The 23,086-nt window shown below is 33.7% G+C and overlaps 1 long non-coding RNA gene across 1 annotated transcript; it reads right to left on the bottom strand.

The window, feature by feature from the left end:
- Positions 1-16,150: 16,150 nt before the first annotated feature.
- Positions 16,151-21,693, bottom strand: LOC143388787 (uncharacterized). Its single transcript, XR_013090070.2, has 3 exons — positions 21,437-21,693; positions 20,559-20,729; positions 16,151-16,241 (listed from the first exon to the last, which is right to left on the bottom strand). It is a non-coding gene; the product is annotated as an uncharacterized LOC143388787 (long non-coding RNA).
- Between the last annotated feature and the right edge of the window lie 1,393 nt (positions 21,694-23,086).

Genomic DNA, 23,086 nt, shown 5'->3' with positions numbered 1-23,086 from the left:
ATTACAGAAAAGCTGTTTTTTATTTGATTTGCCAGAATTTATTGAGAATTTTTGCATCTATGTTCATTAGAGATATTGGTCTGAAGTTTTTTTTTCTTTTTTTCTTTTTTTTAATGCGTCTTGGCCTAGCATTGAAATAAGGATGATATTGGCCTCATAGAATGAGTTTGAAAGTTCTGCCTCTTTTTCTAATTCCTGAAATAAACCGAACAGTATTGAGACTAGTTCTTATTTAAAGGTCTTTTAGAAGTTGGCTGTGTATCCATTTGGTCCTGGGCTTTTCTTGGTTGGTAGACTTTTGATGGCATCTGCTATTTTTTCACTTGAAACTGATCTATTTAAATTGTTTATATCATCCTGATTCAGTTTGGGCAAATTATATGATTCTAGAAATTTTTTGATGCCTTCAATATTTTCTATTTTTGGAGTAGAAGTTTTTAAAATATTTTTTTAATTATCTTCTGTATTTCAATAATGCCTGTTGTGATATTTTTATTTTCATCACATATGTTAGTGATTTGGGTATTCTCTCTTCTTCTTTTCATGAGCATGACTAAAGGTCTGCCAATTTTATTTATTTTTTCAAACAACCAATTTTTTGTTTTGCCAATTTTTTCAATTATTTCTTTTGTTTCAAATTTATTAATTTCAGCTTTAATTTTAAATATTTTCTGCCTTCTGCAGCTCTTGGTGTTAATTTGCTCTTGTTTTCCTAGGGCTTTGAGATGTAATGTTAAATCATTTAATTCTTGACTTTTTTTTCTTTTAAGGATTAAACTCCATGCAATGAACTTTCCTCTTAGGATTGCTTTCATAGTGCCCCAGAAATTTAGATATATTGTGTCCGTATTCTCATTTACCTCTATTTTTTAAAAAATTATCTCCTTGATGTCTTTGGCAACCCTTTGTACATTTATTAGAGTGTTATTTAGTCTCCAGGTGTTGGAATGGATTTTTTTTTGTAATTTTATCATTGATTTCTAATTTCATTCCATTATGATATGATATAATGCAGGGTAGTATATCTACTTTTTTATATTTACTAAGGATTGCTTTGTGGCATAGTGTATGGTCTATTTTAGAGAAGGATCCATGTGCTGTTGAAATGAAAGTATATTCTATCATTGAAGGATAAATTATTCTATATGTGTCAGTTAAGTCTAAATTATTTATTATATTATTGAGTTCTATAGTTTCTTTGCTTGGCTTCTGTTTGGAAGGTCTGTCTAGTGAAGAAAGAGGTGTGTCAAAGTAACCCAAAATTATTGTGTTGTGGTCTATTTGACTCTTGAACTTGAGAAGAGTTTGTTTGATGAATGTAGATGCTTCATTGTTTTGGGTATATATATTTATAATTGTTTAGTCTTAATTATTGGTCTATAGTTCCCTTGAGTAGAAGGTAGTGTCCTTCTTTATCCTTTTTGATTGACTTTAGTTTGAAGTCTAGTTTATTTGATATGAAGATGGAAACTTCTGCTTGCTTCCACAGTCCATGTGAAGGGTACGATTTCCCCCCCACTCTTCACCTTCAGTCTGTGGATATCTTTTTCTATGAGATGAGTCTTTTGGAGGCTGCAGATTGTTGGTCTTTTTTTCTTAATCCAATCTGCTAGTCTATGTCTTTTGATTAGTGAGTTTAGGCCATTAACATTCAGGATTATTATTGAGACATGATTTGTGTTTCCAGCCATTTTTGTTTACTTTTGATATTTAATGTGACTTGGTTTCTCCTCTGATTAGATTTTTCTTTGGTGTAATCCCTCCCTCTGATAATTTTCATCATTGTTTTTCATTTCCTCTTCTTGGAATATTTTTCTGAGGATGTTGTGTAGTACAGGCTTTCTAACTGTAAATTCTTTTACCTTTTGTTTGCATGGAAGGTTTTTATTTCATCATCAAACTTAAAGCTTAGTTTTGGGGGATATAAGATTCTTCATTGGCATTCATTTTCTTTCAGAGTTTGGTATATGTTGATCTACAGTTTCCTAGTTTTGAGGGCTTGGGTTGGAAAATCTGCTGAGATATGAATTCAACTCCCCCTATATGTGATCTGATTTATCTCTTTTATGACTTTAAAAATTATATTTTTATTTGGTATGTTGGGCATTTTTATTATAATGTGACTTGATGTAGATCTGTTGTAATTTTATACATTTGGTATCCTGGAAGCCTCTCATATTTGGTTTTCCAATTCATTCTTCATGCTTGAAAAATTACCTAATATTGTCTCATTGAAGATATTGTGCATTCCATTGGTTTGAAACTCTGTGCCTTCCTCTATTCCTATAACTCTTAAATCTGGTCGTTTGATGCTGTCCCATTATTCTTGGATGTTCTGTTCATGATGTCTAACTATCTTCGCTGTGTGATCAAATTTATGCTCTAGATTGTATACTTTGTCCTCATTATCTGACATTCTTTCTTCCAAGTGATATAGTCTATTGGTTATGCTCTCTGTTGAAATTTTTATTTGCTTTATTGTATCCTTCATTTCAAGGATTTCTGACTTTTTTTTCTAGAGTCTCTATCTCTCTCTTAAAGTAATCTTGTGCTACCTGTATTTTCTCTCTTATCTTATTGTTGAAGTGATCAATTTCTGCCTGTGTTTGCTCCTTCAGGTAATTTATAAATTTACAGATCATTTTAATTATAACATTTTGAACTACTTCTCTGATATTTCATCAACTTCACTGTCCATGGGTTCTGCTATTATAGCGTCCTTGTTTGTTTGGGACACTTTCTTCCATTATTTTTTTCAAGTTATGTTTGTGTCTTTCTTTATTGCAGTCTGGATCTGAGATATTACATTTTTTCCCTATATTCTTGTAGTGCCTGTGCATATTGTTTGTACCTTGACTCGATGTTGGGCTCCCAGACTCCACTGGTGTCCTTCAATGAATGCTTCTGCATACTGAATCTGGGTCCTGCATAAGTTGGTGTGGGTAAATGTGGGCAGCCAGTTTGAATGTTTCACATTCTCCTCCCTGGAGCAGAGAGGTTCTCACCATCACTACATTATGATGTGACCTGGACATTGCCCCAGTCCTGGAGGTTGAGGATGCATCTTCAGAGGTAGGAATGTTACTCAATGGATTGAGCTATGCTCACCTGTTCTTTTGTGATATTACCCCTTTGCTCTATTAGGGATAGAAGTTCCATGGAAATGCCCTTTGTGTGTCCATTTCTCTTGCCCTGGTTTTGGGTATGGCCTTCTTAGATGTCAGCCAACCTGCTGACAGCAGAGTTAAGAAAGATAGTCTCAATCCCTGAAACCAGATCTCTTGCCTCATTTGAATGTCTTCTTCTCAACAAAAAGGTTCAGTATGCACTCACTCTCTCTCTCTCTCTCTGAAGACACTTAAAGTCAGAGGAGGCATCACAGGAACACCCCCCCCCCCCCAAAAAAAAGGTATCTCTGTCTCTTGTGTGGTTATTTCATGCAGCCTGGTTGTTCTGGAGTTACCCTTAGTGTGTTTATCATGAGAAACATGACAGGTGAATCTGGGTCACTGGGCTTGACCTCTCTTTGCAGTCAGGTGGCTGTGGGTGGTCTGGGCTGAAATTTGGCTTCCACAGTACTCTGCTGGGCAGAAGGGGTGGTCCTGCACCAGAAGCTAGGCTCTGCTGGGTGTATGCCCCACCAGGGTAGGGTGGAATGGGACTGCTGTGAGCCTGGAACCACCAGGCCAGTGTTGATTTGTTCTTCTTGAAGGTTATTTTGTTGCAGGAGAACCAAGATAGCAGCATGTAATTTTTTATTGATTCTTTTTGAATCTCAAAAGCAGTTCTTATTTGTTGTGTTATGTTGTTATCAGCAAAAAGTAAATAAAAATAAAGAGCTATCTCTCACCATGGGCCAAACTTAACTCAAAATGTAACAAGGACCCAGGAATTAAACCAGAGACTCTGTGTCTAATAAAAGAAAAAGTAGGTTCTGATCTTCTTCATGTGGGATTAGTGCACAACTTTCTTATAGCTCAAGAATTTAAACCAAGAATTAATAAATGGGATGAAATCAAACTAAAAAATTTCTTCTCAGCAAAAGAAATAATCTGTGAAGTGAACAGAAAGCCTACACCTTTTTACCCCTCACACATCAGATAGAGCACTAATCTCTAGGGTTTATAAAGAAATCAAAATGCTGAGAACCAAAAATCAAATAACCCAATCAACACATGGGCTAAGGCCTGGAACAGGTACATATAAGAAGAGGATATACAATCAATCAACAAATATATGAAAAAATGCTCATCATCTCTAGCAATTCAAGAAATGCAAATCAAAACTACTCTAAGATATCATCTCACTTTAGTCAGATGGCAACTATTATGGAGACAAACAACAATAAGTGTTGATGAGAATGTGGGTGGAAAAGGTACACTCATCCATTCCTGGTAGGACTGCAAATTGGTGCAGCCAATATGGCAAATAGTATGGAGATTCCTTGGGAAGGTGGGAATGAAACCACCATTTTACCCTCCTCTCCCTCTCCTCGGTCTATATCCAAAGGACTTAAAATCAGTATACTACAGGGACGCAGCCACATTGATGTTTATAGGAGCACAATTCACAATAGCTAAACTGTGGAGCCAACCTAGATGTCCATCAGTGGATGAATGGATAAAAACAACGTGGCATATATACACAATGGAATTTTACTCAGCAATAAAAGTCAATGAAATCATGGCATTGGCAGGTAAATGGATGCGCTGTCTCAACTATGGCTTGTCCTTGGGAGTTATAAGGAATTCCAGGAAAATATTTGATGTTCCATTGTACAAAGAATAGAGCAAACATTTTGAAAGTATAAGCTGAACCATTCTGTGTTGTGACATTATGTGGAAAATATTTTTTCACAATGCATTTGAGCATATGTTGAATGACATTGTTAGTTTTTTCTCCAGCAACAGGAGTAGCTGTAAGTATTCCAGAATATGTGTCAATTGTGCTTAATTTATCAAACAAGGGTATGCCTTTAAACCCCATAAAATGACTCCTTGAAGTTGTAAGGGTCCCCCCCCCAAAAAAAGAAGCATAACTTTTACAAGTTTTCACTATCTGTTTAGTTTGTAGAATACTGAATGTAGAAAACAACTGTTTGAGGGAGTGAACTGAATGATGGAATTGAGCATGTAACTCTTGCAGATTCCCAATCAGTGCCATATGCATTTCACATAGCTTGATCTGTTAAATTATTAAACTTTGAGAGAAATCCAGGAAAAACAGTATGTGATGAAACCAGCCTAATTCCATCTTAAGATTGGCAGCCATTTGTCACAAGGTTATGAAAATTTCATTAATGTTTTAAAGTAAAATACTAATATTTCTATTTGGCCTGATCACACTTTGGTGTTTTAAACTTGCTTGGAACCCCTGCCAAAGCTTTAAACTTACTTATGCCTGGGCTCTCCCTGACCAGATAACAACCCTTCCTAAAAATCTCAGCTGCTTCTCGTTAATTATGATGGTGGAATCTGAGTTTACACCTTACATTGAGATGTTAAAACATGTAGATCATTAACCTGCTATCTGCCTTTGTATTATGCTTCCCAGGACGCTGTCAGCTGTAAGCTGCCAATACATTTACCTTTGTAACTTTTTATGTTATAAAAACTTCCCTGATCTTAGACCAGGCACTGTACTCTGATCCTTACCTTAGGTGAGGCAGTTCACTGATCAGCTCTCTTGTGAACACAATATAAGCTTGCTTTAATTTGGTTTAAAATTGAAGTCAGTGGTCTTTGCTTTGCATTCTGGGTTCAACATATAAGCTCTGATATGAGTGATGAACAGTGAGTTAGTACATTTTTGGAGCACTCTTTGAGAAGAATAAAGGAGTATATCTAAAGCTGATTTTGCTTTTCCTTTAATAAAGGAACAGAGAAACCTGGCTATAAGTTGGGCACAATAAACACTATCAGTAAAGATACATATAGATTGTGGCTTAGCTTTAGTGGCCCAAGTGGTGGCCTGTAACTCTAATAATTAGGGTGAGGCAGGTAGCTCCTTATAAGTTCAGGTTTTATATTCATCCCTGGCAAGATTATAAACAAGAATTAATAGGCCACCAGAATACCTGGCATCAGTAAAGATAAGGTCAGCTCCAGGAATTTGTTCATCACAAATTATCTTTAAAAATAAACTGTTTTATCAATTAAATCTTGGATAGATTTACAATGAGGTAAATGATTAACCAATGGAAAAGTCATAATTGAATCCTGAAACAGGATATTATTATCAAATTGAGGTTTACTTCCTGTTTAATTAATGGCAAGACAAATTTATCAGGTTTTAGCCCAAATAATTGAAGAGTCCTAGTTTGTTGTTGTAATACCATTGGACAAAACATACTAATTTGGGAGTAATTTTGGAAGAAAAAGCAGCAGAAAGATGCACTGATTCTAAATTCTACTTTATTCCTGGAAAAGAAGACCAGTGGAAATAGGTGAGGTGTCTAAACTATAGTAATAATGTCCTTGTCAGGATCCCATTGGCTACGATGCAAATCAGCAAGCTGATTATTAACCTCTTATAAGTCTTTATAAACTTCAGGAGGTAATCTTCTTAAAGACAAAGGGTATGGATCATTCTCCAAACATTGGAACAGGGGAGGTAGAGCCCTTCAAAGAACCTGTTGAAATGATGTAAGCTAATTTCTGTTTCCTAAAATCTTTTGTAACTCATTTAATGTAATGGGAGATTTTATGTAAATGTTGGGAGCCTGTATTAAGATCTCTGCAAGAGTTAATAAATGATTCACAAAAGATGAAAATGGGCTAATTTTTGAACATTTCCTGGAGCTCTATTTAAATCAATTTCTTTAAGTGTTAATAAGGTCTTGGGCAGAGGGGTGGGCTAAAATAATGTCATCCATATAATGTATAATCATGAGGTCTGGTACCTTGAAGAAAGGCTCCAAGGCTTGGAATATATAATATTGACAAATAATAGAACTGGTTTTCATGCCTTATGTTAAGCCTAACATTGCCATCTCTGACATGGTACAGCTTGATTTAATGTATGCAGAAGGAGTTGACTCTTCTAGATGGCACTGTTGCAACATCTGTGAAAAAGAAGGATATAGGAGCTTATAGCCAAAGAGGAGACTCCTTGCTCTTTCTACATTCTTTCTCCTCTTCTTTCTCCATTTCTACTTAAATCTCAACAACTCACATCATATACCCATGTTCTTCTATATCTGTGTTACCCTCCTCTTGCTCAATATCTTTTCTTCTTGTTAGCTTCCCCCGTTTTCCTTCTGATCTTCTCTTGCGATAGCTGTCTCTCCAAAACAGCAGTGGGCAATCTCTTCTCCACCCAGGAGTGAGCCAATAACAGCTAGCAAAAATAGCATAAAAGAAGTTTGAGGCTTGTTTACGTATTTGCCACTCCTGCTGAAGAGCATTTTTGAGAGCCAGTTGGTTGCCAGACATGGTATTGAATATTCTTTCAAAAGGAAACCATAGATTTGTAGCTAAAACTTTTTGCCAAAAAGTCTCTAATTCCTCATAGTTCACTTTTATACCCTGGAGGTTTAAAACCTGTTTTGTAATTAGTAGATGAGTATGTTTATGTGAACCAGGTAAATTACTCATTGCCCTGACTGCTTATGTTTTGAGCTTTGAGTTTCCTTATGGCCAGGAATCCCTCAAGCAAAATCACCTGATAATCCAATGTTTGAGCACCAGAATGCTGAAGGGCCTGCCCTTCCAACATCTACTGTGGGAGCTTGAGGGCATGGAGAAACCTTTCCAGAGATTGTTTCATAGAAGAGCATATGCTTTATTTCACAGCAAAAATAGTTTTAACAGTGAGTATGTGCCAATTTACATATAACAGTCATGATATGCCAGAGGTGATTCACAACATATGGGTGTGCAGACATCAAGAGTCCAGAAACTGACATGTAGGCTGACCTTGCCCCAACAGGGGAATAACTCCTTGTCAAAGGAGCAAGGAAATTGCACTTGGCAGTGTTCTGACAGAACTTTGTCCCCGAATATAGTGTTCTATGTTAGGACTTCCCTGTTGAACAATGAGTAAGATAAGCATTCCTCCATGTAGTTCCAAGGTAAGGCCCTGCAACAAAAACTGAAACTAAAAATCTATAAAGACTTCCTTAGAACTAAGGCCTGTTTATCTGAACCTTTATGCTAGTGTCTCTTGAGTACCTGGAATTGTTTCTTGTAACAAAATCAGTAATGCATGTTTATTTGCCATGGCATACACTACCTTCAAATAGTTAAAAGAAAAATACAATTTGTAAAGGGCAAAAAGTACTCTAGTGAATGAAAAAACTATACTAACCTCCTATCTTGACCTTCACTATACACATATTCTGCATAATTTCAGTGCAAAGGCCTTTACTATATGCTGCAATACTTGCTCTTGACCTCTCTTGGCCTCCTACTTCTCTGTAATGACTTTTAAATGAATGCCCTACTGCTCTGTTCTGTCTAGTAAAACCTTATGCATCCCTTGTAGACCTGGAGTAGATTTTCAGGCTTAACCCATTAAATTCCCAAGAACTCAATTCTATGACTATTTCAATGAAATCAATACAGGTGCATTAAAATAGGTTTGAACTTATCATTGAGAACTTATATATTATCACGTTGCTATTAATCAATATTATATTTATTTTAATGTACTTATAGTCTTATAACCATTACATATCACAGAATTATATATCATATACTGTATTTAGGCTTTCATATGTGTTCCACATCTGGGACGATGGGACACAGTTTCTCTTCCCATGGCTGCATCTCACACAAAGAAAAAGGGCTAACATCAGCTTTTTGAGTACATATGCATAAGACACCTTTTGGGATGCAAATAACATTCAGAAGTCGGTTCTGCACAGATCCACCTTCGCTAGAATAAAGGCATGGGACATGAGATTTCAGAGATAGCAATGGCCAGAGGTTCTGGAACATTGTGCTGGGTGAGAGGCAATGTCTGCTCAGTATCAGTGGCATCAGAAACTTCCCTAAGCAATATGCAGTATAACTTTATGGTTTCTCCCAACCGTATAATTTCCAACCCAGATTCTCAGACCCCTTTAGAAAATCTGTAAGCTACCTAATGCCCTTCAATAAATGTTTAATTCCTGCAACTAAGTATTCTGGCAGATACATAAAGTACAAATTTTGCATCTTATTCGAAGATATTTTAAGACCATTAGTGGATCATGCATAACTTCATTCTTTTTGAATACACAGGAAACTTAAACATTATAGTGATAGTTGAAGACATCAAAGTGTAATGAAGAGTGGAGTCACAGGGCTTTTTGTCCTGGTAAAACAACTTTGAGCAGAGTGAGCAGTCTGTTTGACCACTTCTTACCTGCCCACTAAGAATTAGGTAGTGTGTTTTCTGTATTGAATATGGGCAGGACCATGACCAATTGCATCAGTGTTAAAGAAGCTTTGTGACTTCCAAGAATAAATCAAATGAGACAATAGACACACCTCTGCCTTCTATCCTGAGATACCCCAAGCCATCATAAAAAAGTCTGGCTACCCAAATACCACATGCTGAAGGTAGCTGAGACCATATTAATGAGTTATATTAGGTGATCTCACTGATAGACCCAGCTGAGGAATCAGTTGTGAGACACAGTCTGATGTGTTTTTTTTTTTTTTTTTTTTTTTTTTTTTTTAATTTGACACTTGTATTGTCTGGTCTTGACTTTCTTGCCATGATTTGATTATTAGGGGAAAGCTAACTCTTGCCTGGCCTTGCCTTATCTGGCCTTGCCTTGCTTCTTCGTGGCATGACTGCTGAGAAGTTAAGACTTGCTTGGCCTTGCCTTGCATGACCTTGACTTGTCTTTCCAGCCTTGTCATGGCTTGTTCATCAGGGGAAGTCAAAGCTTGCCCTAACTTGAATTGATGGCTTGCTTCATTGACCAACCATGGTTTAGCAATGAAGGGGAAAACCAGAAGAATAAATATTTCAAAGACAATATTTCTTTGTAGGCACAAATTAGCTTATTCCAGGATATTTTGTACTATTCAAATATACAAATTGGTCATATGGATTAATTGAATTCAAAAACAGAAATAAAAGAGGGGAAAAATTTTAAGTAATGTCATTTAGAAATCTGAATTTTTGAAAATTTTACATAGTCACATAAAAAATATTGTGCGACAGAAGTTGAGATATGCTTACAAAGCAGCAAGAGAGTTACATAAAGTATCTTTAAAGTGATTTGCTACATTAGCAGAAAGTTGGATATTGCATGAAGATCAACAAATTCATGCCTGTAGAACAATCCACAGCATGGTCATATGTGTAAATAAAGGCATCTTCTCGATTATTTTCTGTTATTTTATAGCTGCTAGGCATCAATCTCAGGGACTTTCATGCACACTCATAGTAGGCAATCACCCTGCCACTATTCCAGTAATAAACAGATTTGGAATGAGTCCATTCCCATTCATTTATTGTCTATTACAGATTTCAGACAATAGCAACAGAAATTTATTGTGTCCCAATTCCTAACATAAATAAAATTATTATTTTCCAAATTTATATCTTATTCATATCTCATTGTGATTTTAAGATATTGAGGATTTTTTTTACAATATATCAGGTTTTCTAATTGAAACATTATAAGATTAATAATGAAGAACTTTTAATCTTTCTTGTGTATATGTCATTTATTTCCTTTCTTTCTTTAAATGTTTCTATTTTCTATTTAAGTATATAAACAGAATTAGCTGGAATGCCTCAGGTTCAAGATTTTAATTGAAAAAATTAAGTGTTTTGCCATCTAAAAATGGTACTGTCTCCTGATTTGCAGAAGTGGTGCTCATTTCTTTTTCACTTTCAGTGCTGTTTTAATTAGAGGTACTCACAAAGATGCACCTTTATCTGAACTCCTCATTAAACTGTTGATTAGACATGAGGATAATCTCTTTAACTTATGGATTTCTATATCTGGAATGTATTTTTCTTGTTTTATAGATTCTCTTTACAGATGTTCTAATTAAATTTTTCCACTTCCATTCATTTTTACAACTTTTATGCCATTAAGTTTATATTCATGTTTTTTATATTAATAAAACAAGACTTCCATGATAAAATTCTGCAGTCCAGAACATATTGAAACACCTTAGAATATAATGATCTGATTCTTCAATTTACCTAGAACTCAATTATTAACCTATACTGTGTACTTGCCCACTTAATGGTAGCTTATAGTCCCCTTTCTGATATAATTTATCCATTTATATTTGTTACTTACTGAGTTATTTTTGTTTGAAATTGATTTTAAAAATAGTCCTCCTTCTTGGTTCTCAAGAGAATTTCTATTAATTACCTGCCATATTCTTTTGTGATTTTGATTAATTTATTCATTGGTATAGGAGATTGAACTCAGTGGTAGTCTTTCACCAAGATCCATCCCAAACTTTTTCATATACTAATCTGACACAGAGTCTCAATGTTGCTTAGGTCCTTGCTAAATTGTTGCAACTGGTCCTGAATTTGTGCTCTGATTCAGCCTCCCAAGTAAAATCATTTGGAAAAATGTACATGTCAATCTCCTGAACTTTCTGTTTGTTAAATTATCTTTACTGGACTGTGGTTACTATTCTTTCTCAACACTAGTATTAAAGTTTCACTTGCCTTATTTTTTCCCTTTATTTAAGTTTGAGAAGCTTGGCACAGTGCCTCATGCCCTTAATCCCAGCATGGTAGAGGTGGAAGGAAGCAGAGAACCCTAAGTTGGAAGCCAGCCTGGGCACTTAGTGTCTCAAAATTAAAAGTGGTCATTTAAAAAGGATGGTGTGTGCAGCTCAGTGGTGGAGTACCCCGGGTTCCATCCCCAGTACTGGGGGTCAGGGAGATTGAGAACCACAAATTTAATGATCATTTGTATTTTCAATTATATATTTGATAGATTTATTCCTAATATTTAATTTATTGTCATTTATTTTTCATTGTTTAGTATTTCTTAATACTTTAATAACTGTAATTTTTGACATTCTTGTTTCTTAACAGAAACACTAAGAAACCTCATTTTCTAGGCCCCACAGATTTAACAGGATAGCATGGCTCTGTGTTGTGGCTTTTCTTGGGGTGCTCCTTGAACTAGTTTGCCTTTGGTTGAGAATTTTAGTTTCAAACTTCTCTCTCCTGGTGGCTGCACACAGGGGAAGATCTTCACCAGCAAGCCCAGTTAAGTGTTTAAGGGCTTTGTCACCCTTTCTGTGGACACACTCTCTTCAGACACTTAGCTTTCCAGGAAGAAAGCTGTGGAATTCTATCAAAAGTATATAAACTTTTCTTCCACCTGGTGTCTGCACTGCAGGTTCTTTGATGTTCAATGTTTTTCCCCTTTCTCAGTGTGACTAATTATCAAAATATGCCACCAGTTCTGTGTCACAATAGACAGAAAACAGTTCCCTAAAAATCCAGAATATTGGAGCTACGTTCTCCTTTCTCTGATGCCAAAAGGGGAAAACTGAGAATTGGGCAGTTTCTCCTGATCATACTGGTGTGTCAACTTGGGGGAAAAGCTGATCTGTGAGAAAGGCAAAAGTTTTCCTTTACCATTTAGTGAGGCTGTTCTTGGTTTTGCCCTCTATCTCCAGTTCTTATTAGTTTTACTACAACTATTTGGCTGGGTATTGAGGCTGTTTATATATATTTATGTGTGGTTGTGGGAAAGAGAAATCACTTGTATAGCTGTTTTTTTGGAGTCTAAACTCCCTTCAGCCACTTGGGAGTTATTTTTATTAGAAATGGAAATGTTCCATTGATGAATGAGTAATTGTAAATTTAAGTGCATGAAATTAAGTAGAGACGTGTTAAAAGTAAAATTCAATGGTAACTTTGGGAAAAGTAATTCTTAGTTATGCAGGAAGAGAAAAACACAAGAGTGAGATTCACAAATGAATGGAAGACTTGGGATATGGCTCAGGGTAGAGCATATTCTGGATTAGATTGGAATATCTTCAATCAATCAATCAATCAATCAATAAAATAAAATAAAATAAAATAAAATAATTAAAAAGTGATTTTAGTGTTTGCAGACCCTCCTTTTGAAAGACATTGTATCTAAGTGGAATAATGGAGAATAATCTTTTTTCTTTAACTGTATTTTTCAATCTTTACATAATGATCATATGTAAAACTCTGAAAATTTTAAAAATTACATATGTAACACGAAAAATGCTAAAAATGTATTAATAAATTCATAAAAATTCAATCTACAGTCACCTTGAAAATTTCTTCCTGATTTATTAGATAAACTGAGTATTAATTTTCTTATTTTTAATGATAACATAGGACTGCGGTTGTTTTTCAGTGTTAGAGAATTTTTCTAGCATGGTTGAGGCACTGTTTTTGATACTCAACACCACATATATATAAATAAATAAAATAAAAGTTTATCAACAATTAATAATAATATTTTTAAAAAGATAACAGAATAAGTTTCAAGGGCAGATATGCAAAGCACCTATTAATATTGAAATGGTGAATTCAATAACAAAACCTGAGAGCAAATTCAGAAAATATTCTTATTTCATAAACTGAATTGTACAGAAAGTCTGTAGAAGAATGATGTGGTGCATATGAAGTGTGTCCTGCATACAAAAGAAAAGACATGCATGCAGGTCACCACTGAAGTTTCACAGCATTAGAGGAACACTGGGCCACCAAATCAAGACTAAATCCAGAATGTAGCTTGTTTTGGCAAATGAAGTGTTTCTGTTGTTGTTTTCTTTTGCCATGCTGAGATTTGTCCTCAGGCTTCATATGTGCTATACACGTACTCTACCACTGAGCCTCACCCACTTACCCTGAAAATATAGTTTTACTGGAATGCCATCAGGCATTCAATTATTATATATTGCAGATTTTAGGCTATGACCAGAGAACTTCTGGTCCACAAAGCCTAAAGTCTTCATCATGTGCTCCTCTAAAGAAATATTTTGCAAATTCCATTGGTATTAATTTTAATATCACCAAATATAGTGACATATTGGTGGAACAGGGATCCCTGTGTGCAATCTACCAGCAGCATTCAGGTTAATTTGAGAGTCAAATATTTTGAGCATTTATCCACTGGTTATGAAAATTAAAATTTAAATATAAACTGAAGAAACATCTATAGAACTACTACTGAAATACACCATTCAAAAATCAAAATCAAAGATATGATGAATAGCCCAGAAATGCCCAGAAATCAACCCAGATTAAAAAAACATAACAAACAACAACACAAAAAAAACAAGAAGAAACAAGACACAGTGAATAATTGATATTAAAATTTCCCAAAATTGGATTTATTTTGGTTCAAAGACAATTGTTAAAATGACTGTCAAATTTTGAATAAGATTTGTAGAGTAGATATTCACAATATAGTTTACCTATTTTGATCATTGCACCATAGTTACAGAGATAATTTCTCATTTTTAGAAAATGTGAGTTTTTTGATTTACAAATAAAAAGACATTGTGTGCATCTTGCAAATGGTTCAGAGATAAAAACTCTTATGTACCTAGACTTATCTAGAAATGAAGAATAACATTTGGGGAATGTTTCTTATGAATTCCTTTCACTACTGTTTTAAATCTTCTATAAATCTGAGATTATCAAAATAGAACATTTCTGAAAGAAAAATAATTTTTTTAAATATTAGCAAGTAACAGCAAACACAATACAATAAACCATGAATCTGTATAGGTATAATAAATGAACAAATTTAGTGGTGAATGATACACAATTATATTTATAGTCTCAAACTATCTTCACACAAATAATAATTACAAAGTAAAATCCTGCAAATACCCCATTAATGACCAATATTAACATCAACAGTAATGAGGATATTATAGGTCACATGATGTGATTCAAAGTGAAAATCATAGAATTGATTTCTGTGGTACTCTTGCCAAAAACATGTAATCTAGCTCCAATCATAAAGAAACAAGAGAATCCATTTTAAGCACATTCTACAAGCTTTCCCCCTGAAAAATTCAAGGTCATGAAGGTTAAAAAAAAAAAAAGACTAAGGAATATTTAAATCAGAAGGCATCTATAAAATAAAACAATTAAGTTCATTTCATGCCTATGAATGAAATATTTTTTTATAAAGAACAATATTAGGCTACTAGAAAAACATGAAAATAATCTGAGAATTAAGTGGTCGAAGGCATAATGATAGAATGTATAAGTGTTGATTTGAGAAACAGCATTTGCTTAATGTGTTTTTTTTTTTTTTTGCTTTTTTTCTCTATACAATCTTGGAAAATACTAGTGAAGTTGCAGGTTCTAATGCAAAGTACTTTTTCCCACTGAAGCACTTTAAAATGAATTGTTAACATATGCCATCTTTCATGATAGGTTTAGTATTTCCTAAAAGTCAGAACATGCTAGATAACAATATAACCTTCATAATGAAACTGATATAATTAACAACTATGCTGTTACCTGTTAATATTTGAAAAATATATTCATAATGAATGAATGTTGAATTGTAGTTATCTAGCATGTTCTGACTTGTACAAAATACTAAAAATATCATAAATGATAGCATATGTAAGCAATTCAATTTAAAATGCTTCAGCAGACAAAAGTACTTTATATTAGAACCTGTAAATTTACTATTATTTCCCAAGATTGTATAAACAGAAAAGGAAATAAAATATATAGGTAAACCACTAAGCAAATATTCTTATTAGAAAAATTATTAAGTCAGTGCCTCAAATATAAATTTAAAGATGGCAGTATAATAATTGCAATACATTAATCCATTAGTGAATATAGTAACCAGCATGTAAAAATAATGTTGCCTAATTCTCTGGACCCATATTCAGTGATATAATATAAATAATCCATCATTAATGTGATATTTAGATCTACCAAATTAGTGTTGACTTGGTTGCTGAATTGAGCTTAAATGCTAACATTTAGATAGTCTGAAAACACATCTCCATAAAAACTGGTTTGCACTTGCACTTCAAATTTTCTTACAGATATAAATAATTTTCATATTTTGATAATTTCATCATATATGTTACACACATCCATTTCAATAAAGTATTTACATCACATTTCATAAATAATTTAAATATTATATTAACAGTCTGAAAAACACAATATTAGCTTTCATTTTTTTTCTTAAAATCTCTGTATATCCTTATGATGTTTCCAAAAGAAGATCTTGTCTTGTCTTATTAGTAATTCTTAAGGCAGAAGCTCCCATGGTCAGGATTCAAATTCTGCAGCAAGTGAAGAGAAAAAAAAATTATATTTTTTCTCAAACATTTTATAAGTATAAATCAGTGAAGAAGTTTAGAACTTTTCATTGTTTATAAGAAGAAAGATAGATATGTCCACAATACAAAATCACTATGGAATGCAGTCTGCCCATATTTTCATACACAGTTGTCATTATGACTGAGTATCAGAGCTTTGGGTTTTCCACCCCTTATGCATAAATTTGACAACCATATGCTAGGGTATTCTGGCAAGAACTGGGATGACAACATGGAGATGATAATGGACACGTCTCAACAGTCATATACCATAGCTTCAAAAGCAGACAATCAGGAAATTTCCATACAGAGTCATTGGCATTAGGACAAGGATAAAACAGGATACTACTGGAACACTTAGAAGGGACTTCGGTCCCAAATTTGTGTCAGTGCATTTGAGGTCCTTCAAAGGAAGTGATACATGAGTTAACACCTGAAGTAAAAGGAGAAATTGTGAGAGAAAGGGAAGAGGTGCATGCAGACACCGAGATGAGAAAGAACACTTGTGGAATCACAGTAGTCCAGTGTCACTAGAATCTAGAGCAAAGTGGCAGTAAAGCAAGTGAGATGAGATAGGCTGAGTAACCTGACAAAAATCCAGTTGATTTGGATATTTTAATTTTTGGCTAAGAAATTTCATACTTTTCTTGAGGCAAATGTAAACTAATGACAGAGTCATGACAGAGTATTTTAAATGTGTGACTGTTACTAAGTCAGTCTGGGCTTTTGGCTGTAAACCACAGAAAATTGGTGATGCCATTTTTTTCCCACTAAAGAATGTCAGTGTATAGGGTGAGACTTTCATAGTGGGGCAGAAGTGGGAAAAAAGCAGTTTCACACTTAAGGTCTTTAATTTTTTGATATTCAGAATTGAAAAAATACATATCTCTTTAATTGTAATTGATTTCAGAAGTTATGACCAGCAGTTTTTAAACATTTGGCTCAATATAGATGTGCACTTGATGAGATATGTGGTAAACACTTCCAAATCTTATATAAATATCACCATGTAGAGTGTTCTTTGTATAAAACTCTTCTTTCTCTTACTAATTCCCCAAATAGGGTCTAAAATATATTACTGAACATAGTAAGTATGTTGTAGTGATAACAATAAGGTGGTGTCTAATGCCTTTACACATTTGATGTGAAAACAAATGATTTTGACTGACAGAATTCCCATTCCTGTCTTTATGTTCTATTTTTAAAGAAAATTATTTTAAACAAAAATTTTTACTGGTGCATTAGACTATATATAATAGAGGAAGTAGTTATGACATATTCACAGATGCACATAAAATAACTTGATCACTTTTCCTCTCTAGTAGTTTTTTCCTCTCCTTCTCCCTTCACCTTTGAAGGCATTCTACAGTGATTATGGAGACATATCTTTGTATCGTGATGAGAGAGTTTAAAAAACACTCTTCTATTCAGGCTAGCATGATATGGAAAACTAATGTTCCACAAGGAAATGTAGAACCATTACATTAAGTTTTAAATAAACTAGCTTATGCATAAGTAAAAAAGAAACATCACTTTCTCCCAGAAATACATTGGAAAAACAGTTGCCTCCCAAGTCCCCTTTGCATTGTGTCTACATTCATACACAATTTATCATTGTTTTGTAAATGGTAAATTATCTCATTTTTTTCTGGAAGAACTAATAAGAACAACTTATACTTGCATCATGCATAACAACTAACTTTCATTCTCTTTTTGTATATAGTCATCCAATTTCATGACTCTGAAGCACTTCAAAACCGATTCTCTCATTTTTTCAGAAAGATATTCATGTAAGCTAAGAAACTGAAAAAATATATCAGCTATTAAATTAAATTGTAATTTATGTACTAAAATTATTTCTTTCTGTCATAACTGTTTAACTTCAGCATTGTTTTATAAAGCTTAGATTTGTTCTCCTGTGATTTTTTAGGTCAAAATGCCAAATAAAAGAATAAAGTTGAGGTCACATTTAACATAAATATGCATGGCTTTACTATGTGATAAGAAATTCATCAAAACACATTGAAGCAGGGTGTTATGGCACATGCCTGTAATCACAGTGGTTTAAGAGGCTGAGACAGGACAGTCTTGAGTTCAAAGCTAGCCTCAGCAACCATGAGGCCTAAGCAACTCACTGAGACCCTGTCTCTAAATAAAACATGAATAGTTTGGGGATGTGGCTCAGTGGTCAAGTGTCCCTGAGTACAATCCCTGGTACAAAGAAACGAAAAACCAGGAAAAAAAAAAACATGGAAGCTCTAAACCAAGCTGCAATGAAAGCAAGGTAGTATCTTTTATTTGTTCATTTTCAAGCAGATATTTCATTATTGTAATAATACCCCTGATAAAAAATTGTCAAATATTATAGAAATATCTTCAAATGGGTTCAAAATAGCTGGACATTGTTTTTCTTTTCAGCTCTTAAAAATATAACTCATCATTATTGGACTAATATTTGACTCACTCAAATGAAGTCTTAGTATGAAGGAAATCACCTGGTTGTACTGAAGGGCTCCTGTTCCAGAATGCAACTCTAACCCTATCCCTAACCCAACCCAAGCCAGGGAGTTGGGGAAAGCACTCAGTGTGGAATAGTGAAATAAATCTGATCAAGTTTTTTGTGAATCCATATGAAAATATCACAGTGAATTTCACCTTCATGTATATTCATAATGCATAATTAAAAAAAAAAACTTAAAAACTACAAATAAGTATAAGATAAGTAGAGCAGAAGAAAGAGAACACAGGGAGGAAGAAGGGGGGATAAAGTGGAAGTACTGGTTACTGAATTAGAGCACATTACATTTCATGTTGTTAAATTATGTCAAAATTAACCTCAATATTATTTATGTTAAAATGCACTTTCAAAATTTTCATCAAATAAAAGAATAATTTAAATTTTCCATAAGAGTAAGTGGAGGGATTTTTGCTCAGTGGTAGAGTACTTGCCTACACATGTGAGGCACTGGGTTTAATCCTCAGCACCACACAAAATAAAGAAAATAAAAGTACTGTTCATCTATAACTAAAAATAAATATTTTAAAAAGAGAGTAGGTAGAAACTCTCCATATGTTGGCACAACACTGAAAAGAATCAGAACAGAGACAGTGTATGCAATTATGGGTTTGTAATTTCTCTAAAGAAGTGTACATATTTCTAGGGGGCTTCAAACTTCCAATTAAAGCAATGTTGGTGGAAGAGAGACAGAAATCAGCGATGTATGACTTTGCAAGTAACAATGCTGCCTTCTTGAAAGACTCTCCTTGGAAGATTCTTGAGGATGCCATTAGAAATATTGGTATTTTAAAGATAAATATAGCAGATGATGTATACCTTAGTTTATTTGACTACCAAAGTCATTTTACTATGTTGAAGTATATTAAATCATTATGGTTTCCTTAAACATATGCAACTAGAAAATTTTAGTAAAGCTAGAAAGATTCATATTTAGTGAACCAGTTCAAGCACTTAAAGAATGTTCCTTGAAGATATTGTCAAGCGTTTATTACCATCATATGTATATTCTACCTATTACCTAGATAAATTAAGCATTTGACACTGAGACAATTCAGAGCAATAGTCACTGGTTCAGAACAAGATAGATTAAAGCTGCTGCCTAGAAAGTTGGCCCATAAATTTGTTACCAGGGCTTCAGGAGACTGCCCATTCATTCCGTCATTCACAGGCCCCAACACGGATCATCAGAATATTTTTAACCACTTTTGCAGGTTATACTTCCCATCATCACAAGTATGACAATGTAGAGAGAAAAAATTATATAGAACATTTTGTCTCTAGATACCATGTAAGGATAATATTAAAAAATTAAAATAAAAATCAGTTAATCTGTCAGATGTCAGAATGTGCTCAGAGTGTAGTTATAGCAACACTGGACACTTAAGGTTTCAGATATAATCTTTCAAAAATTGTGAAACTTGTTCATGTTTCCATGTAGAAGCAGTCACAATATTAATATGTGAATCACAAAACTTCAAAAACACTTAACTAAAAGTCTAATAGACCAGATTACATATAGGAGAACACTAAGGGAAGAAAGCTTAATAGTTTACCTTCAGATGTAAAATGCAAAGGTGAGTGAAAGATAAACTTCCTAGACTAATATTTCAAGAGTATATTCATTTCCTAACATTACTTACACAAATTATAGGGTCTAGTTAGCTTTTGCATGCTACCGATCTCATCAACCTGTCTCAAAGTTATGCAGTAGACACAAATTAAGGAGACTAAGTTGCTCTCTTTCAGTCTAGGTTTTGACATACTTGTGGAATCTGGATTGTTCTATATGGAAGTGTCTATATTCTCTCAGTTGCATTTCTTAGAATTTTCAGTTCAGATTCCAGATGGCTAATTCTGAGTTCCACCTGACTTCTTATTGAAGTAAAATTAGTCTTTCTGAACTGCTCTGTAATTTCCGGAGCTGCTTCTTGTGTCTAAAGAACATAAAAAAGAATATATTTTAAAAATAATTAGAACCCAAATAATTATTATGTAGTTATTTTATTTAGTTCTGTGTAAAAAATTCAGACAGCAATTTTAAATGTGAAGAAAAAAAAATATTAGACTGTAAACTTCTGTCATCAGTATCAATTACATTAAATCTGAAACAATAATAATTGGGTTCTTCCTCTCCCCCTTTCCCTCCTCATTCCCTGCCCTCCTCCTCCTGCTTTCTACTGCGAATGGAACCCAGGATGTTGCACAGGCTAGGCTATCTACTATTGATCTGTGCTCAAAGTAATGAATCATTCTCATATTAGCACTCAGATCATCTGACAATTTAAAGAATAATAGAATCAATTCAAAATATGAAAGTTGAAAATTTTAACTTAACAATTCAAAAGTATATTTCTGCATCACATTTTTTTTCTCCTCATACTTTTACTATGCCTACTATTATCAAATATCCAAAAGTTATCTGATGAAAATTATTACTCAGATCAAATTAGCTGAAAGGATGATGTAAATTGTGGTATTTGAAGGGGCATCAAATGTCTTCCTTCTCTTTGAAATCTACACAACATCTTTCCTCAAGAGATATAGAATACACCTATAATATGTATATCCAAAATACAGTTTACAATGAAAAGAATTAAAGCAAATTGCAGATAAGTAATATAGCTTGTAAAATCAGAAATACTTGTTTTTGCTTCTCCTCTAAATCCCATCTTGCTCGATGTTCAATGTCACATTCCCACCATACTCCTTGGCCTCGTTCTACTCGAGTGCTCCGTGTGTGCCTTGGAAAGTTTACTACATTTTCTTCCAACTTCTTTTGATTCCTTTCTATTTTTTCAAATGTATCTTGCATACTTTTTATAAAAAACAAGTTCTGCATAAAACAGTCATAGTTTGTTCTCAAATGTAAATGCTTTGAAGATGCATTTTTCATCTTTGTAGTAAGATCACCCATCTGCATGAATAAAAAAAGTATGAAAAACCCAATATGAAAATAAGATACTGAAAATATTCGACACAAACTCAAACAACAAAATTTACATAATTTCAATTGCAACAAAACATAATCTATACCAGCATTTTGAAAAGTAGATTAAGTTCCTATAATAAGGTATATTAGCTTTTCAGTTGGTAAGGATTACACATCTATAAATCCCAATTCTGGCTACATAATTATAATGAAAATATAAAGAAAGCTGTTCATTGAAATTAGTATCCCAGAATAACTTTTATTACTTAAGCAGGTGTTGATTTACAGATGACATGTTCAATTTTCTACATACTTGACTTGTCATTTGTCTTAGTTTCTTCATTAAATCCTGTCTTTATATTTTAAATTTATGTGAAAATATGCTAAATCTTCTAGAGAAGACTCTGATACACGTTGTAGTTTCAGGGTACCAGCTGGCTGTTTTTCAAGATGTCTCGCAACTACCTGATATTTCTGTTAATGATTTTGTTACTCAGTTCACTTTAAAAATTTATTATTATTATTGTTATTGTTATTGTTATTATTATTACTATTGTTATTATTATTATTATTATTATATAATGATGTTTACTCTGAAAAAAATATCACTACATACAACAGTAAGCTGCTGTTTATTTCTGAATTCCCTTAAGAAAATAGAAGACTGTGTACTCCTGCTGAGTCACTATCACATTCCTTACACAACAGGGAGAGCCCTGTATCTCTACATACTGCCCTTGATAAAGTTGCAATGTTTAACAAACTACTGAAATCTCAATCAAAAATGGTTACACAGGTCTCATTGGTAGTGGTGAATTCTACAGAGGTTATTATCCCTCTCTTATTAGAGACTCAAATTAATACCCCACACCTCACATCTCTAAAGCTTTGCTAAAATAATTCCAATATACTTTCACAAAGAATAAAGGAGATGCTAGGTAACCTGGTCTCCACCTCACTGCCTGTCCACATCTCCTAGATTTCTCACTGATCCTCAGACCACTCCTGCTTTACATAAACCCTGCCACCCTCATTAGTGTGGACATGGGGGTTCAATGCCAAATTAATGGATTTTAGATGGCTACAATTATCTTTGTACTGAAAGTCACTATATAATAGGAATTAGGCCATGAAATGAAGAAAACTATTAGCAAGTTATCATGAATATATGCATCAAATTACAGATGAAATCAACTGTGGCTTTGCTGCAATTCATCACATTAGTCCCAGTTTATGATAATGACAAATAGATGCTTTTAAAGAGGTGGACAAGACATGAATAAAAACAAAAAATATCAGGACAGTTATTTTCAGATTTATGTTAAACTTAAATGACTTATTAATTTACCAACTAGAAATATA

The sequence above is a fragment of the Callospermophilus lateralis genome, unplaced genomic scaffold (assembly GCF_048772815.1).
Source record: "Callospermophilus lateralis isolate mCalLat2 unplaced genomic scaffold, mCalLat2.hap1 Scaffold_182, whole genome shotgun sequence".
Lineage (NCBI taxonomy): Eukaryota > Metazoa > Chordata > Mammalia > Rodentia > Sciuridae > Callospermophilus > Callospermophilus lateralis.
The sequence above is the reverse complement of the archived record's forward strand: the minus strand, read 5'-3'. Positions and strand labels throughout refer to the sequence as shown.